The following is a 6,007-nucleotide window of genomic DNA, read 5'->3' as shown; positions in this document are numbered from 1 at the left end:
AGTCAAAATTTTCAAACAATTAAGTCATCCTGCTTGGTGATTTCAATGTATATAATTCTAACTGGCTCGCGTTTTCATATTTCACTGACCAAACTGTAAGAAGCAGAGTTTTTTTTTTTTTTTTGCTGTAAACAATGACATAAAACAGATCATTGATCTGTCTACCGGAATTCTTGACAATCCTCTTCCCTCATCCCACACTCTGGATCTTATCTTAACTAATTCTCTTTCCAAGTACTCTATCAAGTGACTTCTTTTCTCGGCAATTCAAACCACAGTCTTATCCACGTTTCGAATCTGATGGAACGTTCTCCATTCATAACCTCACGTGCACTGGCATTAGGATGAAAGCAACCTAATCAACTCCAATGCTTACAAAATGTAGTTTTGTTTGTTTTCCTGCAAAACATAGCTCAGATCTTCTCCTTACTTTTGATAATGCTGAATTAAACAGTCAAGACCAACTCTTTCTCTTTGGGCTAACTATTACTCCAAACCTTTTCTGGCACAATCATATCACTTCTATGTCATCAACTGCTTCCAAAAAAGCTTTGATCCTTTTCTGATCAAGATGGTACTTATCTGCTGAACAGCTACTTGTTCTACATCAAGCCCATATCCGTATGGGATGATGTACCTAAGACCTTTCCCAAAAATTCTTGATGCCGTTCAAAATAGGCCAGTGTGGTTGTTAAATGACACTTCTCTTATAGAATCTCTTCAGCCATTATCCCGCCAATCAATTTCTGCATTGTGGCTCTTCTACAGATATTTCCATGGCCATTTTTCAGCACATGTAGCATTCATTGGGCCTCATGTTTCTGCCAGATCCAGGAACTCGAAATAGACCTGCTCAGTCTACTTTTTTCACTTGAACTGCATATTCACCAAACCTGCTAATGAAAGTAATCTTTCATTCCTTCCACATTAGTTCTGTGGAAGAGTCTCCCTCATAAAACATTTCTAAAGGACTACAATCTTAAATGACCCAGTACTCACACGTCATCTGTTTGCTGTAAGCTCTTCAGCCTTTCCTATGTGAGTTAAATATGAAAAAATGACTCATAATATTTTGCAATATATCACTTCGTTGCAACTAGATGACACTTTGGCAGTTTAATACTGATAGCGAGTTTCAAAGTGTTTTGACGTTTTATTTTTCACATATTATTCACATTCAAGTAAGTTTGGCTAATTTAAACTTAAAATCATAAATTCGAAATTACATTTAACTATATATAGTTAGAGAACCTACCAAAATTCAGCGATTAATTTCTTAGGTGAATTCAAGGAAAAACAAACAAACAAAAAAAGAACTCAGCATAGGTTCAAGATAAGCTCATTTCATCCTCCATCTGCTAGTAACTGCAGCACAGCCTCAGTGTGTACTTATAATGGTCCAGTTACGTAGTCTAGGTAACTTCTGGTATATGCCATGTTTTCATATACCAGTTGGCCCATATGAATTTAAAAGGGTTAGTTGAAAACTTCTGATAAACGCCTAGAACAAAAAATATATTAAAGCAACTGATACAACCATAAGATAGAACATATCCTAAAACCTTTAACTCTCCCATGTTTCAGCAAATTGTAATAATTTGCTGAAATTTGAGCTATCTTCAGACAAGTCGGACAAGATAAAATTAATAGAAAAGTTATTTTTCTATTTTACGAGCATTGTGGTTCTACAGCTACACCTTATTGTGTTTAACACAATTGGATTCAGTGTGCAACTTAAATAGTTTCACATTGCGTTTCCCCCATCACCGTTTTAACTTTTTTTTTTAATGACATATTCTAACTGTAATTTGCATTCTCCTTCTTACTAGTCAGTCACTATGGTAGTTATGAAGGAGGCTTTTGTTAAAAAGGTATGGTAAATTCAGAACATACAGTTCTTTAAAAATCGACGTATCCATGTAGAAAAGATGCGTTTGTGTACAATATAGTTCAAATAAAATTAAATGTGGTTATTATTTCTGGGAAAACTTCCATTTTACTTCTCTTAAAAACTATTATTTTTACGGCTATTTTGCCTGCTTTTGTTTAGGAGTGCTCCTTAAATATGGGTTTGGTTATACGGTACTTTTATAAGTACGGTACTTTTGTATGTGAGAAGAATCTTTTTTTTTTTTCAGTCTCGTGTGATCATATCTGTGTTTCCTGGTAGTGTCGGTGTCGTTTTTTACACAATTAAGAAGCACATGTTTTCGGAAACCCGCTTGTTCGTCTGATAGTCTGCTTTCTATTTTCTTTTCGATTCTCGACAATAGTATTTTTAACAGGATTTTGCTTGGATGACTAATAAGGCTTATTGTTCTGTAGTTGCTACATTTATTGCTGTTTCCCTTTTTAGAAATAGGTACAAGGACAGAAATCCGCCAATCAGAAGACCAACTCTCTGTGTTTCATAAGTCCTGGAATAAATTTAGCAAAGTGTCTATGATGATGTCACCTCCCTCGCGTATCAGTTCCATTGTAACACCATCAATTCCCGGTGGTTTTCCTATTTTAGAGGAGCTAACTGATGGAATGACTTCTTTTAATATCGGGTAATCTCCGTCCTCCGAACCTCCTGGCAAAATTCCGTCCAAAATATCATCAGTCAGTTGAGGGTCCTTTTGAAAAAGCTTGGTTGCATAATATTTCAATCTATCAACTATTTTCTGGTTTATCGTGATAGGAGTTCCATCTTCATCTTCTATGCTCCAATTAATTGCAGTAAAAGGTTTGGTTAACTTGTTGATAATTTAAAAGTACTTTTAGAATTATTTTTATTTAAGTTCTCTTGTATATTTTTGCATTCATCTAATATCCATAAGTGTCTAGCATTTTTATTTCTTTTCTAATAATTTTAGTAATTGTAAGTGGAGCTTACGATTACTAAAAGCTAAAAAAGTCAATATAGAAATAGAACCCGACAAATTTCGTAAGTTGTTTGACTTGCATCTTCAGGGGTAAAAGGTAACTTAGAGTTTAAAACAAAAAACAGAGAAATTATTAAAAATAGTTCATGCTATACAGTTGTAGCCGTCTGACTATTCATAAAATTAAAAATTCAGAATGTAGATTCAAAGCCGTGCTAAGTTTAAACAATGCTAGATGATGTCACGTTCTGTTGTTCACGTTTATAATGTCCGAGGTCTGACTGAGGGATATTTTTTATCAAAGCTGATCAAACTTGGTGTAGAATTAAGACTTTGTTTATTATTGCATTGTGTTGGATTTCTAAGTATGTTTGCAGCTTCTTTAAATTTACTTATGTAACAATTTTTTTCTATGTAAGACATGTTTGTTTTCTGCCAGAGTACATTGTGGCCGGTGGAAGCGGTATGAAAACTAGACCTGATTTGTGGTCTCTTCTGTTTTGCACATCCTTTTGGTGTTCGTTCATGCGTATTTCCCCAGATCGTCCTATCTGTCCTACGTAGCAGATGCCGCAAGAACTTCTTTCTTCTTTCACTACGCGTTTTTCTCGCTTCCTATGCAGGGTTCACGTGTTACTTAGATGCGACTTCTTGTTAGTACCACTCCCAACCGACCTGTCGCCTAGCCTGCCGCTGGGGGGGGGGGTATATTTGGCTGTAGTAGCGTATGTTCATGAGGCCGGTTTGCTTTTTTTGCCGGATGAAAAACTAGATAAACTTGCGGAAAAAACCCTACTGCCCACACCTGATACCAGCTAACTTGGCTATGGCTGAGGAAGATCCTCAAATTCTTCACGAGTTCGACGGGAATCGAACCTGGGACACTCCTTCTCCAGTCATATGGTTGTGAATGATGCCGCAAGAACAATAAATATTATAAACACCTGGTTTCTTTAAAGGATGATGTGGATGTTTCGGGGGATATAGGAATCTTGAAATTTTTTCCAGCGGCAGAAAGGCTACTTTGATGTTATATTTGTTTAGTAATTTAGCTGTCCTGTCTGTAACATTCTTGATATATGAAAGCGTGATAGCGTTTTTGAAATCTTGTTTCTGTGAGATGCTTGTGGGGGGTGTGTGGAGGATTTTTTTTTTTTTTATAATCTTTGGTTCACAGCCATTGTTTTAAGGATCAGTGTTCTAATTCTTCATTTCTCTGTTTTTCTGTGCTGGAATTATTATACGCTCTGTCCCTCAGGGTTTTTATTAGATCTATTTTTTGCGAAAGGTGGTGGTGGTGTGAGGCCGCATTAAGAAATCTTCCTGTATTAGTAGGTTTTCTATATATTGAGAAAGATAGTTTATTATCTTTTTCATTGACTTCTAATAGGATGTCAAGAAAAGAAAGTTTTCTAAGTTCTTGTTATAAAGTAAATTTTATATTATTATGTAAATTATTCAGGTAATCTTTGAAAGCAATGAGTTCATCTGTTGTTCCTGGCCAAATGATGAAAATATCGTCTACATAGCGTAGCCAAAGTTTGGGTTTTTATGATAATTAATTACAGCATTATTTTCAAAAATTTCCATAAATAGGTTAGCTAAAGCCGGAGAGAGGGAAGAGCCCATAGCCAATTCTTTTTTTCCCCAAAATTTGTCTTGATACATGAAAAAGTATTATTTATACAATGTTTATAAAGATCTACGATGTCCGGAGGAAAAAGGTCTTTCAGGAGATTGACAGTTTCGTTTCTTGGAACATTTATAAATGTATAAATAATACTTTTTCATGTATCAAGACAAATTTTGGGAACAAAAAGAAGGATTGGCTATGGGCTCTTCCCTCTCTTCGGCTTTAGCTAACCTATTTATGGAAAATTTTGAAAATAATGCTGTAATTAATTATCATAAAAAAACAAAAATTTGGCTACGCTATGTACACGATATTTTCATCATTTGGCCAGGAACAACAGATGAACTCATCGCTTTCAAAGATTACCTGAATAATTTACATAAGAATGAACTTAGAAAACTTCATTTTCTTGACTTCCTATTAGAAGTCAATGAAAAAGATAATAAACTTTCTTTCTCAATATATGGAAAACCTACCAACACAGGAAGATTTCTTAATGCGGCCTCACACCACCACCACCACCTTTCGCAAAAAATAGATCTAATAAAAACCCCGAGGGACAGAGCGTATAATATTTCCAGCACAGAAAAACAGAGAAATGAAGAATTAGAATATTTAACACAGATCCTTAAAAAAATGGCTATGAACCAAAGATTATCAAAAAAAAAAAAAAACCTCCACACACCTCCCACAATCATTTCGCAGAAACAAGATTTCAAAAACGCTATCACGCTTCCATATATCAAAAATGTTACAGACAGGATAGCTAAATTACAACAAACATAACATGAAAGTAGCCTTTCTGCCGCTGGAAAAAATTTCAAGATTTCTATATTCCCCGAAACCTCCACATCAAAGAAACCAGGTGTTTATAAAATTTATTGTTCTTGCGGCATCTGCTACATAGGACAGATAGGAAGATCTGGGGAAATACGCATGAACGAACAACAAAAGGATGTGCAAAACAGAAGAGACCACAAATCAGGTCTAGCTTTCCATACTACTTCCACTGGCCACAATGTACTCTGGCAGAAAACAAACATGTCTTACATAGAAAAAAATTATTACATAAGGAAATTTAAAGAAGCTGCAAAAATTTTAGAAATCCAACACAATGCAATTAAAAAACAAAGGCTTAATTCTGCACCAAGTTTGGCCAGCTTTGATAAAAAAAATATTCCTCAGTCAGACCTCGGACATTATGAACGTGAACAACAGAACGTGGCATCATGCAGCATTGTTTAAACTTAGCACAGCTTTGAATCTGCATTCTGAATTTTTAATTTTATGAATAGTCAGACGGCTACAACTGTATTGTATGAACTATTTTTTAATAATTTCTCTGTTTTGTGTTTTAAACTTTAAGTTACCTTTTACTCCTGAAGATGTAAGTCAAACGACTTACGAAACTTGTCGGGTTCTATTTCTTTATTGTGTTTAGTAATACTTTTATACTGTTGTCTATTATCACCGCTATTAATATGAGATTTCAAATATCTTCTTTCGT

This window comes from Typopeltis vanoorti, chromosome 6 (assembly GCF_054136105.1).
Source record: "Typopeltis vanoorti isolate ZY-2024b chromosome 6, IOZ_Tvanoo_1.0, whole genome shotgun sequence".
NCBI classification, from domain to species: Eukaryota; Metazoa; Arthropoda; class Arachnida; order Uropygi; family Thelyphonidae; genus Typopeltis; species Typopeltis vanoorti.
Note: the sequence above shows the minus strand (reverse complement) of the source record.